This window comes from Protomyctophum bolini (assembly GCF_963924005.1).
Source record: "Protomyctophum bolini genome assembly, chromosome: 13".
In the NCBI taxonomy this organism is placed as follows: Eukaryota; Metazoa; Chordata; class Actinopteri; order Myctophiformes; family Myctophidae; genus Protomyctophum; species Protomyctophum bolini.
In genome coordinates, this window is record NC_137874.1 from 32,279,044 (window position 1) to 32,293,888 (window position 14,845).

The 14,845-nt window shown below is 44.4% G+C and overlaps 1 protein-coding gene across 1 annotated transcript in view; it reads right to left on the bottom strand.

Annotated features, from left to right (window-relative positions):
• LOC308327621 (uncharacterized protein) overlaps positions 1–14,845 on the bottom strand; it is a gene marked incomplete at its 5' end in the record, with an annotated part of 182,028 nt that overhangs the window by 16,162 nt on the left and 151,021 nt on the right. Inside the window, one exon of the mRNA XM_080781144.1 lies at positions 11,562–11,643. The remainder of the gene's footprint in view (positions 1–11,561; positions 11,644–14,845) is intronic.

A 14,845-nucleotide genomic window follows, 5' to 3' on the forward strand; every position in this document is an offset into this window, starting at 1 on the left:
TAGTGACACATTCATTCATACAAATTAAGAGTCATTATTATGGAGAGTTGTAATCTCACAGCACACTGATCATGGAGTGGGATTGATGGCTCTTAGCTCTGCGGCTAACTGACCACACTGATCATGGAGTGGGATTGATGCCTCTTAGCTCTGAGACGGCTAACTGACCACTGTGATCTATAAGGGAACCTCTAAATGCATCACTTCCACCAGAAACACTTCATAAGATCACATACTTTATGCATTATGCCAGCTGAACCAGCTCAGTGGCCTTGAGGTTAGAGTGTCTGCCCTGAAACTGGGAGGTCGGGGGTTCGATCCCCGGGCCGGGTCATACCAAAGACTGTAAAAATGGGACCCAATGCCTCCTTGATTGGCACTCAGAATCAATAGATTTGATTCGGGGTTAAATCAACTAATGATTCCCGACTGCGACGCATGCTGCGGCTCACCGCTCCAAGAGATGGGTCAAATGCGGAGAACACATTTCACTGCGGTAACGTGTGTGACTAATCGTATGACTTTGCCCTGCTTCGTATAAGCAGAATAATCATCACGCCAGTGGCATTAGATTGCTTTGAAACAATGGGGAACGGCCATGCGGCACATAGTGGAAAGTAACAAGGGCCTTTCTCGGCCCCACCCTTCTCCCATGTGTTTAGGATCCAAGATGGCCTTACTGGGCTGCATTCAGTCATTCAAGACACCTGTCTTGTGTCTGTTTAATGGCCGCTCCAATGCATTTCCAATGGAAGCCCATATGGTTTGACCAAACATTTTGTTTGATGGGGGGGAGGGGGGCAGAACACATCCATCAAAGCTGTTTTCAGACACAAGGCAAGTGTCAGACACAAGGCAAGTGGCTTGAATGTAGCTCAGTAAGGGCATATGTAGTAACAGTTGCTAAACTATTTTGATTGACATTGGACAGTCGCTTTTTGGGGTGGGATTTAGCGAAGGGCTAATTGTTTTTAAACTCATACTTCACATTGCACTGCAAATCTGAGTACTACCACTGACTATAATCCCGGAAAATGCAATTAGATGGCTGTGAAACAAGTGGAAAAAAGGCAGCTCTGCATTTGAAAATCACTCTAGACACAGAGAAGCACTGTGGCGTTGGAAAAGCTAAGCGATTCATCTTTCAGAGTGTGTAACTCGACACTGAAAGAGGAGGCAATATGCTAGGTTGCGCAGTATGGGGTTATTGATAACAACACTTAATTCAATTTCCATATTATGCATGGCAAAATTAGGAATGATGTAAACGCACATGTTCCCTGATTTTCAAGAGGATTCAATATATATTTCAATATCTATCTCCACTTGTAGTTTAGTGACAGATGCTTTGTCAGACGCCACTGATTCACATCGTTTAATGGATGATGTCAATTGCTCAAATGGTGCACATTTCAGAAGCACACTAATGGTATATCAATACAGTGCATTCATGCCTGCTTGCACTCCCATACACACATACAACCCTGCACAGAATTCAACCACTATTTGGGCAGAAAACTTGCCGGTGTTCTTGTGAGCTTAAGGATTGGCTATTTTGTGCTACTCGTGTGTGCCACTTTCATGATTCTTGCGACCACAGGTCGCATTTACTAAGAAATCGTGCATTTCCCGGTTGACCAGCCTCGTGACATCATCAGCGATGTGCGTGCGTGCGTGTGTGCAAAAGATTATAAGAACATAATACAAAATAGAAAAACTAATTGTTTACTCGATTTTCAGTCCCAGGCAGATACCTGAAGAAGGTGACCTGGAGGACTGAAAGCTTGCAATAAAACATACCCGATTGTGCACAGATAAGGACGGAGTCTCCCTATATTATTTCAATTTTAAACTATTGTGACTCCAGCACCTCACCTAAATCTATTGGCATTTTTTCTTCTTCACAGCAGCGGAAACTGTGAAATTGTCTTCAGTAGACCTACATTTACCGAATCTACTGATGGAAGCGTTTGTGAGCTGCCCAATGGTAACATGTGGGGTAGATGTGTGTGTAAAAAAAAAGAAAGAAAAAAACTTCAAAATGATTAATACACAGTAGCTGCGTGGCCCAGATGGCATTCCCCAACCCAGTGCTCAAGGTGCGCTCACAACAGCTGGCTCATGTCTGCTCTGCACGCACATCTACAACCTCGCCCTGCTACCCATAACGGTGGTGGGAAGCAGGGACGTGCACACATAGACCTCACACGGGGCTTCAGCCGCTTGCCCTAAAACAGCTGCCCTCTCCAGACCACGGATGCAGCATTTACTACGTGGTGAAAAACATGCAAATGCCACTCCTTTCCATGCCATGCCAGCAGGCAGCATTCAGGAGAATTGCTTTTTTACCCTCACCGAGGTCTCCTGAACTTCAACACAGTATTTTGTGTTGAACACATTTGTTTAGAAATCTCTGCGTCTCCAATGGATAAAGTTGTGCCCCGAAAACGCGTCGCAGCGCGACACGTTGAGAGCTTGCAGATCTGCTATTTTTTGTCTAAAAGTGCCCTCTTACGGGATTTCAGCCACTGCCTCTCTAACACTCTCTGCACATCCCTGGTGGGAAGCAACTATTAATTACTTGTACTCGAGAGTCGAAAGTAGGCTAGTACTGTATACATGAGCACAGTTGCATTTAGGTACTTTTGCTTTATTGTACATTTTTCCAATGCTTCATACTTCCACTCCATCTCAGGTACTTTTCACCCCACCGACATCGATTGAAAACTGTTCATTGCTAGCCCTAATTTAGATTACTGATACAAAACTTAATCTATTTGGAAATAGCACCTCTTCAACTAGGTCGCAACGTGTCACTCACAATCAACGGTGAGCTTGCAAACCTGCTATTTCCGGAAGATTCGGACGCGTTTGAAAAGTTAAATCTATGCGACGTATTGAGTACGACTAAATTGGCACTTTATATGATGATGATGCCTCGATTGTAACAGAATATTTTGACATTGTTAAGTATTAACTGTACTTCAGTAAAAAGAGTGTTGAGAGCAGATGGTCTCATCATGTCTGCCTGCACAAGGATATTCAACCTTCTCCTTGCTTCTGTAGCAGCTGGTTAAAAAACCCAAAAAAACCCCACCGGCGCTCTATACCCGCCATGCAGGGACAGATTAAGACTGAAGGAGGCGATCTATACCCGCCATGCAGGGACAGATTAAGACTGAAGGAGGCCCCTCTATACCCGCCATGCAGGGACAGATTAAGACTGAAGGAGGCGCTCTATACCCGCCATGCAGGGACAGATTAAGACTGAAGGAGGCGCTCTATACCCGCCATGCAGGGACAGATTAAGACTGAAGGAGGCGCCTCTATACCCGCCATGCAGGGACAGATTAAGACTGAAGGAGGCCCCTCTATACCCGCCATGCAGGGACAGATTAAGACTGAAGGAGGCGCTCTATACCCGCCATGCAGGGACAGATTAAGACTGAAGGAGGCGCTCTATACCCGCCATGCAGGGACAGATTAAGACTGATGGAGGCGCCTCTATACCCGCCATGCAGGGACAGATTAAGACTGAAGGAGGCCCCTCTATACCCGCCATGCAGGGACAGATTAAGACTGAAGGAGGCCCCTCTATACCCGCCATGCAGGGACAGATTAAGACTGAAGGAGGCGCTCTATACCCGCCATGCAGGGACAGATTAAGACTGAAGGAGGCCCCTCTATACCCGCCATGCAGGGACAGATTAAGACTGAAGGAGGCCCCTCTATACCCGCCATGCAGGGACAGATTAAGACTGAAGGAGGCGCTCTATACCCGCCATGCAGGGACAGATTAGGCCCCTGGGCCAATTATCTTTTAGCCCAGTGGTTCTCAAACATCCGTGTGTCAAGGAGCCACAGACTCTCACACACAGACTAGGCTCCAGGCGAGCTTACTGGCTGCGCTAAGATCAGCGTAATAAGTAACCTACTGGGAATTATCGGTTGATTTTCAGTCGAAACGGCTGGCAGATGCTGGTTCCATGTACACTCTCAGAGAGGCCGGGCCAGAGGCCAAATGCAAGTTTGATAAACTGGTGTAATTGATGTGTAGCCTTCACTTGAGATTGTTCGTTTGATAAATTGTAATCTACATTACTATGTACATTATTATTACATTGCAGTAAAGCTATTCTCAAGGTGTGTGTGTGTGTGTGTGTGTGTGTGTGTGTGTGTGTGTGTGTGTGTGTGTGTGTCTGTGTGTGCGTCTGTGTGTGTGTGTGTGTGTGTGTGTGTGTGTGTGTGTGTGTGTGTGTGTGTGTGTGTGTGTGCGTGTGTGTGTGTGTCTCTCTCTGTGCGTGTTTGCTTTGGCAATGTACACGTATGTTTTCTCATGCCAGTAAAGCCCTTTGAAATGAATTGGAATGTGTGTTTCTTTCTCTCTATCTATCTCTCTCTCTTTCCCTCTCTCTCTGTGTGTGTGTGTTGTAAGTGTGTACGTAGGTAGTGTGTAGTATAAATGCCAGGCTGTCATAGCGCTTGTGCGTCGTGCTGACAGACAGATTTGTCACGGTGGCGCGGGGCCCGGTGTCTGACACCCTGATGGATTGTGGGTAGGAAAAGGCTGAGGTGTCGCACTGGGAGAGTAGATAACGTTGCCAAGTAACCTATACGCACACGCACACACAATCTCTCTTTCTCTTTGTTGTAACTATCTTCTTCCCCTTAATCCAGACAAACCATTGCTCATCCCTCTCCTCTATATGCTCTCTGCCTCTCTCCTCTCTGACACTCTCCTCTCCTCTCTGACACTCTCTTTTTGGCGACACCTCTGGTAACTTTCAGAACTCGTGGTCCAGAATTCAGTTTGAAACTAGGCCTACCACTCCAAAAGGCATGATGCAGTGTCCTTTCATAGCCCTACCACTCCAAAAGGCATGATGCAGAGTCCTTTCATAGCCCTACCACTCCAAAAGGCATGATGCAGAGTCCTGTCATAGCCCTACCACTCCAAAAGGCATGATGCAGTGTCCTTTCATAGCCCTACCAATCCAAAAGGCATGATGCACTGTCCTTTCATATAGGCCTACCACTCCAAAAGGCATGATGCAGTGTCCTTTCATAGCCCTACCACTCCAAAAGGCATGATGCACTGTCCTTTCATAGCCCTACCACTCCAAAAGGCATGATGCAGTGTCCTTTCATATAGGCCTACCACTCCAAAAGGCATGATGCACTGTCCTTTCATATAGGCCTACCACTCCAAAAGGCATGATGCACTGTCCTTTCATATAGGCCTACACTCCAAAATGCATGATGCAGTGTCCTTTCATAGCCCTACCACTCCAAAAGGCATGATGCACTGTCCTTTCATAGCCCTACCACTCCAAAAGGCATGATGCACTGTCCTTTCATAGCCCTACCACTCCAAAAGGCATGATGCAGTGTTCTTTCGAAAAAGCAACAGCAAACATTTCAGGCACGGCACTCACGACTGAAAATTGGAATGGTTACTGTGATAAATACCATCAAACAAATCTATTTAATTGAAAAAGTGGAGATTCCTAGTAAAGGAGCGAGACCAGTGTATAATGCAAAACAATAGTTTAGTTTCAATGCCTTCTATTTTCTTGCAGCGTTTTGTTTAGGCAAACAAACAAACAATTGTCTTATAAATGGTATTACAGACTATACCACTCAGCCATGCGTTTCGAGTACAAGAACTCTTCCTCAGGGCAGACACTGAGAATGTTAAACAGCACAATTTGAAATGAACAGTAGAGTATTCTATAGTGCGTACTGTGAACTGTCTCCAACCAACTTCCCTCCAGCTCTTGAGTGCTTAATTGACTCAGGCAACTTTCTGCCAAGACAGACAGACAGACATATAGTGATAGTGTTGTCCTTTTCACCTGTCTGTAATCTGTGTGTTGGAGATTTTTTTTACTCTGACAAAATGCTGAATCAGAGATATGGGGGATTTGTTCTCATTACTCCTATAAAGGCTGACACCGTTCCCCCCTCGGCCAGCTCAGCTCCTCGCTGGGGTCTCTCGGGCCTTTGACAAGCTTCGCTAAGTAGGATGTGAGGCTGACAAGAGCTCTGTGCATGCTCTTATACAGCAATAACCACTCACACCTGTCTGTCTGGGGGCAGCCAGAGTTTATAGGTAGAGTCAAGGACATTCTGCATAATGAGTATATTTTGATACTTCCAGACTTTTACTTGTATTTCTACACTGCGGTGTTGATACTTTCTTTTATCAAAACACTGAATTTGAATTATCTTAGAAATGGTTAATCTTTCACTCAATGGAGACAACTCATGTCGCAAGTTGTGTGTCCACATGTGCCCATGTGTGGTCCAGCACTATGGGATGGGTTAATAAAATGTCTTAAGAAAATGTATTTAACATATTGCTTTGATGTTCATATTAAGGTTGGGAAGTATTACGTTGATTTTATTAGCACATGCATTCCATGGACTGGACAACACATGGACATATAGAGGAAACGTATAGCCAGGGATCCTTTTAAACACTTTGTGGATGTATTTTATTTTCATTAGATATTTGATTGGTCCTGTGCAAACAGCCCCATAACCCTGTATGTTTGGGTCATTGCTATAGTATAATTACTAAGAACTAAACATCCCAAAAGCCGAGAACAGAAGCTGCCATCTGTTTCCGTTAAGGAAAATATATCTTAAAATTATCCTCATGTCTCGTAAGCAGCAAGCCAGCTAAATTATTATGCTTTTGATTATTAATACTGGGACAAATTTGCGTGACTGTAAATGGAAGCGTGGAGGACTGCGTAACATCCGCATCCGAGACTGTATGACGGAAGCTTTCGAATGTTGTGGGAGGAAACAAACAGTCTGTCTCACGAGACTAGGTCATTGTACCCACGGAAGTGCACTGCTGCTGTAGCCTAAATGCACAGCAATTTAACCACATGAACCCTATAGCGTCCATATGCTGGAGGGCGAACATTCGGCGAAGAAAGCCCAACTAAACTAACAAGGTATCCCGTTTGTACATCCGCCTTTTCAGCTATGGGATTTTAGAGATTAAACAAGAGAGAGCCTGGTATAGATCCATGCGGGACTCCGCTCAACTCGGTTATTATATCACTGTCGTCGGGCAGAAACCTTGTATCTCCAAGTATATTTCCCCCCGCCCCCCTTTTTTTCCTTGCAATTAATGTCTAACTTAATCGGCACAAAAGTACACAACGCCTCGCATGTGTGCTCGTAGATCGGCTATTTTCACTATTTTAAAATGCTTAAAAAAATGATGATGAAAAAGGTGTTGGACATACGTACAAGGACCTGACAAGCAACGGCGATAGGGTTCTTTAACGTTTTAAATTGCAGCGATGTGCTGATGTTCAAACAGAGTGAAATGGTTTTCACATGAACTGCACATTAAGATTAGGCTATACACTAATATTCCAGCGTTATCCAATCATAGTTAATTGCATGGTCATAAAAATATCATTATCATTATAAATTCATTAGAGAATGTTGATTTAATTAAAAAAGAAAGAAATACTGACTCATTTCATCAGATGAATCACTGAACTGACCACCAAGCTGACTCTGCATAACGCAGCCAAGTCAACATATATCCAGTCCCTGGTCAAAACAAGCTAGCAAGAATAAAACACATTAAAATAGATGACCACTTAAAAGGCATAATATGCAATATGCAATGTTTGCGTAAAAACTAACAAAAAACTATGAACTATAGGCATTTATCTTAGTTTTACCGATCATCTCTCTCTCTATAGCGGTTGTTCCCAAAGTGGGGTCTGGGGACCCCCATGGGTCCTTGAGGGAGTTCCAGGGGGTCCCCAGCTAAACGATAGTTTGGAACCAAATGGACCCTTATGGGTCTGTAACTCTTAGAGTGTACAAATCCATGTGTACACTCTCAGAATTAAATTTACATTGCTTTTACAATATATATTGGGGTCCCAGAGATAGAAATGCCATTAAATGGGGGTCTGTAGACTAATATTCATGTCAAACTGGGGGTCCTTGAAATGAAATGGGTTGAGAATCACGGTTAGAGCCGTAAAAATATTCTCTTATGTGGGTCCCTGGCATATCTTTTCAAATGGGGGGCTAATTATTGTCAATTTGGTGCATGTTCCTTGAGAAATCATACCTGACAAAGACCCGTAAGGGTCCAAACTTTGTACCTCTTCAATAAAAGTTTCCTGGGAGCAGTGGTTTAGTGTGCAGACAACCCTCCTTTCTATACGGACAACCCTCCTTTGTCATTGCTCACAGCGCGTCGCATTGTGACACGTTGTGAGCTTGTAGATCGGCTCTTTTCAAATGGCCGAAATGTATAATGGTTGAAGTGGTTAATGTATGTTTTCTAATCAAAATTAAAATCTCCAAAGTAACTATAGTAACTAAAGTTTTCAAATAATTGTGGTGGAGTAAAAGTACAAATGTTGGCTCCGAGATGTATAGTGAAGTACATGTAAAAGTACTGGAAATTGGAAATACTCAATTAAAGTACACATACCTCAAGATTGTACTTAAGTACAGTACTTAAGTACACCACTGAACTTATAGCTGCCAAACTATAGCGAAAACAAAAGGCATTCCAGGACACGTTAAAATAGACTATAGCTTTTACAGTGCAGATTAACATAAACAAAGGTATGGAAACAATCCGTGGCCTATGAGGCATGTCAAACAGAGGGTCCTTGGAAGGAATAAGGCTGATGATATCAAATAACTAAGTCGACGTTAACACGGACACCTCTCTCGCGCGGTGCAGGGAATCCAATCCCCCACAGAGCCACATTCAATCCCTGCACTTATCACCTCTCTGCATTGATTTAAGCTCATTGGTCGGCTGCCATATAACCCCTTGGGACGATACTGGAAAATCAACACCGGTTTCTCATCTCCTTTTATCACTTCCCTCATCTGGGGCAAATACAGGCTTGGTGTGATGAAGCGCATGCAAGTGTGCACACGCACGCACGCGCGCACACACACACACACACACACATGCACACACACACACACACACACACACACACACACACACACACACACACACACACACACACACACACACACACACAGTGACGACAGACAGACCAATGGATTGGAAAACAAATAAACAGGCGCGAGGAGTGATAAAAAATGAACCCAAACCTCATGGGTGTCGCTGTGTGTGTGTGTGCGCGTGTGTGTGTGTTTGTGTGTGTGTAATGAAGCCTGCAGTAGCGTGGAGCAGAGCCATCAGCAACCCTTTACAAGATCATTTTACAGCCGCTGTGAATCTTTCAGACTGCCATCAGTGCGTGTGTGTGTGTGTGTGTGTGTGTGTGTGTGTGTGTGTGTGGGGTGTGTGTGTGTGTGTGTGTGTGTGGGTTCGTGTGTGCGCTCTGACTATACAATCACTTCAGTGTCTTTGTTGTTGCTTTCTATACATAAAACTGGTAGAGATCAGTAAATTGACCAACAACAATAAAAAGGGCAGTAACATCAATGAAATATTAACACCACCTCTGCTGTTCTTTTTAAGGGTCATAAGGCAAGAAGTCATGGGCCTTGTCGGCTATATATTCCAAAGATGTTGTCCATTAAAGTGCAAGTGTTAAAAGTGCAATAGCACTTTGGTAGAGGTCTGGGTTGTGTATAGGGTAGTTAGTTGGTTTTAGCCCCTGCCCATGCTCCATATATGGAGCTGAAGTGGTCAGGAGGTGCACGCACATCCCGGGTAAATTAAACGGGTGCTCTAAAAAAAAAGAACAGACTGAAAAAGGAAGAATAAGTCTGCACACCGCTTTGAAAGCTCCCCAAAAACGTTATTTACCAAAGCGGGGTAAAAACACAACGTTTTCGGCCTCTGTGGCCTTCGCCAGGTATCCTTTTCCATATATGGAGCTGCCCTGTTCTGACACGCCCACAGGGAGCGTTACCCTGCACAGGGAGCGTTACCCTGCGCAGGGAGCGTTACCCTGCGCAGGGAGCGTTCCACACCCCCACAGGGAGCGTTCCACACCCCCACAGGGAGCGTTCCACACCCCCACAGGGAGCGTTCCACACCCCCACAGGGAGCGTTCCACACCCCCACAGGGAGCTTCCACACCCCCACAGGGAGCGTTCCACACCCCCACAGGGAGCGTTCCACACCCCCACAGGGAGCTTCCACACCCCTATGTTCTGACATAGGCCAGGGACATGACTCCATATTTGTGCCCGACACAGAACTCCATAATAGGAATATAGGGACACAGAGAGACAGAATACAGAAATCCCCAAATATGGGCATAAAAGGGACAGAGACGGATGGGTGGAACGGGTACGCTGACACAATGGGTATTGCATAGCCGGGTGGGGAATGGATCTCCAACTTCCATCGTTACCGACTCAGTGCTCTACAGCCGGGCACCGCTCTAATATTTTGAATTATCAATGTCTAATCACTGTCCTGTCCACCTTTGGAGTTACATCATGGCAAGGTAACCCAAACTGCACTTTAAATGGGACATTCTGCATATAGCCTATAATGAGTACTTCTGTCAATTCCTTTTGTACTTTATGACATTTTGGAGCACTTGCGAGTACAAGGGAGGAAAACAGACAAGTGAAATTGAAAAGTGACAGGGAAACGGAACGAGGGGAAATGAAAGATATGAAGAGGGAGAGAATAAAATGTGTGACGGAGAGAGAGAGAGAGAGAGAGAGCTGGAGCGTTACATTGAAAGTGACAGACAGACTGGAAGAGCGGAGAGAGAGAGAGAGAGTGAGAGAGTGAGAGAGAGACAGAGACAGAGAGAGGTTACAAAAGAGAAGCACTTTTGGCCTACAGTATAGCGTTGTAGTACTCGAGTCATTTACTCGTCATTTACTCGCCCATATTTCAACTTGGACTTGACTCTGTCTCGGACAAAGGGACTCAGGACTCTTCCCCCAACGAGTCCACTCGAGTAACGAGTCACTGCAATGCACTGAAATAAATATATAATATTGTACTTATATTATGAGGAGCCCATTCACATTAACATTATAGGAGAGCTGCATGATGCTTATTGACAGCTATCTTGTTAACAAGATAGCTCACGTGCCTGTCTGCTATCGCAGTGTTTTCTACCTGTCTATCAAATGAGAATAAAGAAAAGAAAAATATGGTCTCGGTCCCGACATGGTCTCACCTCCTGACGTCTAGACTCAGACTCGAACCCCTCCCACACTCGGACTTGGACCCCTCCCACACTCGGACTCAAACCCCTCCCACACTCGAACCCCTCCCACACTTGGACTCAAACCCCTCCCACACTCTGACTCGAACCCCTCCCACGCTCGAATTCGAACCCCTCCCACACTCGGACACGAACCCCTCCCACACTCAGACTCAAACCTCTCCCACACTTGGACTTGACCCAGACTCTTTTATATAGAGTATTGATGTCTCTTTTAATGCACTTGAACCGGATTGCCAATCAATTTTGTTGTGTTGTACAATGACAAGATATTCTGATTATGATACACACACACACACACACACACACACACACACACACACACACACACACACACAGAGGGGGATGCGCCTTGCGCTGCTGCTATATGTGACTTACCGCCAGGGGAAGAGATCGAGGGCCCAGACACTGCTGCACCGCACGGGACACACACACCTTCAGGTAGAGTTAGGCTGACCACCTGTCAGAGAGAGAGAGAGAGAGAGACGTGTGAATTATAGATGCAAGGTTCGACGCTCTAATTACTGGAACACTGCAAAGTAGTTTGTTGACAAAGGTTCATGGTACTTATCCCGGCCTCCACAGGAACTAAAAGTTAATCACCACACACTAATGACTTACATATGAACTTTGTTTTCAGTTTGGAAATGTAATCTTTGCGGGGAGTCTCTGCACCAATGGGAAGAGACACAACATAAGTGTTGCTGCCCATTTATCCTGGACTAATTCCAACCGTGTTGTAAGTCATCCAGGGTAAAAGAGAGGCTACTATCAAAGTGGCTTATTTGGCAGGGATTGTTATCATTTTGTGTGTGTGTGTGTGTGTGTGTGTGTGTGTGTGTGTGTGTGCGCGTGCGTGTGTTTTTTTTTTCAACCTTGGCGGTGTATCAGGCCGTTTCACATATTGGCCAATAACTCTTGGACCGTATATAGATTTTACCCTGGATTTTTTGGGATCATATAATGCAACTTCCCTTAGCCTATTATCGAACACGATGACCATTTCTACCTGAATAGAATATCATAATTGTGAACTTCATATTTTTTTCATTTCTACTCCTTTGAACTACGAGTCAGTCAGATCTATTCATAATCCCTACCGATTGGCTACGATCGGGAAGCTAACCGCTTGGTAGCACCGGTTTGCGTCGGCTCGCGAAAACCCGCATGTTAAAACGTGAAAAGGGAGGTCTCTAAGCAGAGGGAGGTGTGTGCGTGCTTGCGTGCGCGTACACACACACACACACACACACCTCCCCGCCACCCCTTAATCTAGACAATTAAAGAGGAAGGAGGGTTTTGACCTCTGAAATACACCCAGCGATGATGATGATGACGACGACGACGACGACGATGATGATGATATTGGTTGTTATGGTGATTATTTAATCAGAAGAAGGAAATTATTAATATGATGATGATTTACTTCCATCATCCGTCGTCCTGTGCCCGTGTGGAGAGTTATGAATGATACAAGTGTAACCAGATGCTTTACTTTATCAATTATGATGGTTAACAGAGATAGATTTAGTTACGTTTACCGATCATCAATCTTGTCTGCCTGTCTGCCTGCCTCATTATATATCTTGAAAAAATGGAAAATTGTGGAATATTTGTTTTAAACCTAACAAGTCTAGATGTCCATCCAGTTACAGATGGATGTTGTCAGGATTATAGAACTACTGGTCTGTGTGAGGGCTATAAGGCACGCACGCGCACGCCCGTAATACAGAGTGGCGTCTCTCTGACGCACAGCCGTGATTGATGGCACGCTTCATCTACACAACTGGAAGGATCATGTCCCTGCTCTGTCTCTGTCACTGACTCTCTCTCTCTGTACAGTAAGGAAGAAGGGAGGACATGGATGAATGATGGTATTATATAGCATTATTAATCCTGGTAGGTTCACTGATCACCAACTCTTTAGCAACACCACGCACACACGCACGCAATATGAAAAACTGTGGTTTTCATATGATGGCATGCATGCATGATATATGAATATATGTATTCGCCATTATCGGCCGGACTACACCAGGCGCGTTTGTGCGTGCAGTGCGTATGCATTTAATGCGCGCGTACAGTGCATTTGGATAGAACCAATATATGTCAATGGCAACAGCTACACCAGACGCACGGATACGCGTGCTCTAAAAATAGGATCGGTTCTATTTATTTTACGTGCGTATGCCCCCATGCATCTAATTGTGTAGACTTCTTGTAAATACATGAATATGTTTGGTTACATTTTACGCTCTCAAGAGTTAATAAGGGTCCAGTTGGATATACCAACTTTCCATCATATAGCTGCGGGACCACCTGGAACCCTCTTAAGGACCACCGGTGGTCTCCGACTCTCCGGATCACAGGTTGAGAAAAACTGGTGTTGTACCAAAATAAGTACCTAGACTAATATGTTTTGATTCAGTGACAACAGAGGGCACTCATTAGTTGTCACTGTGGTGAGTTTGAATTATTATTATTATTGCAACCAAACAAGGCCACGACATCATCCCCTCCATATCTCCATATCCCTCATATCGCTCCATGCGATCACTGCCCCACACGACAAACCTCTCCATCAGTCAGTGTCACATTTCAAACGTGTATTTGTATATTGTGGTATTGCTGTGCTTTTACTCGAGTACTAGTGTACTTATGCCACAGCGGGGCCATCATTCATGCCCTGCATTATTCTCCCATCATCCGTCACAGTTTGATACAGCAACCCGGACGCTCGCTCACTGCACACAAACAGCAGCACATTAAAAACACATCATGCACCCCCTCCTCCCTCATCCTCTCCTCTCCTCAGTGGAATGTCTCTATGTACATCCACTGGACCATTAAGCATGTCCACAACATCCTCACTGACCGCTGCCCATCTATTACAGCTGGTGCCCTCAGGGGGGCAATATACAGGTCATTATCCATCACATCTTATCTTAAGTAGAGGTAGGACGATATTTCAATATCTCGATATATATCGCCGCGATATTATAGTTAGTCCCCGATTATACGACCCCGTTTTTTAGGATATATTTGCATTGAAAAAAAAAGTTCTGTATAGTCTTATATTCAGGCCAAGAGGGTAGGGTAGTGTTGCAGTCAGTGTTTTACCGTTTAGAGGAGGCAAGATTCATGTACTTGGCCATTTTGGAATAAATACATAATTCCAGATTTTGGAAGGGCGCCATCCCCTCCTATATACAGTTCAATGTTTGTTTATCCTTAAACAAACAATGAAAACGCCACTGACATGCACAGAGTTTAATGTTTGTTTTGTCTGATAGTTACGTCATAAAATATGTAGTGTGCCCCTCACTTCACACGGGTGTGATTTTTGCCATTTATTGTGATTTTTTTTTTCATTTTCAGTAACAGATATCGTGATATATCGTTGCTGAAATCTCAATATATGATATTATCATTATCGTTGCTGAAATCTCCTGCAATATATTGAATATCGCAATATATCCAATATCGTGATATTATCATTATCGAAAAAGTTGTACCGTTGTTTGTATTGTTATTGCTAGTTTTACTTAAGTAAAACAAATCTACCTACTTCTTCTGACACTGCTGACAGTGCCCTCATTCAATGCTAAAGAGGCATTTTTCATTCAAATCACCTTGTTCTTTAAGTGCTGAATTAATAATAA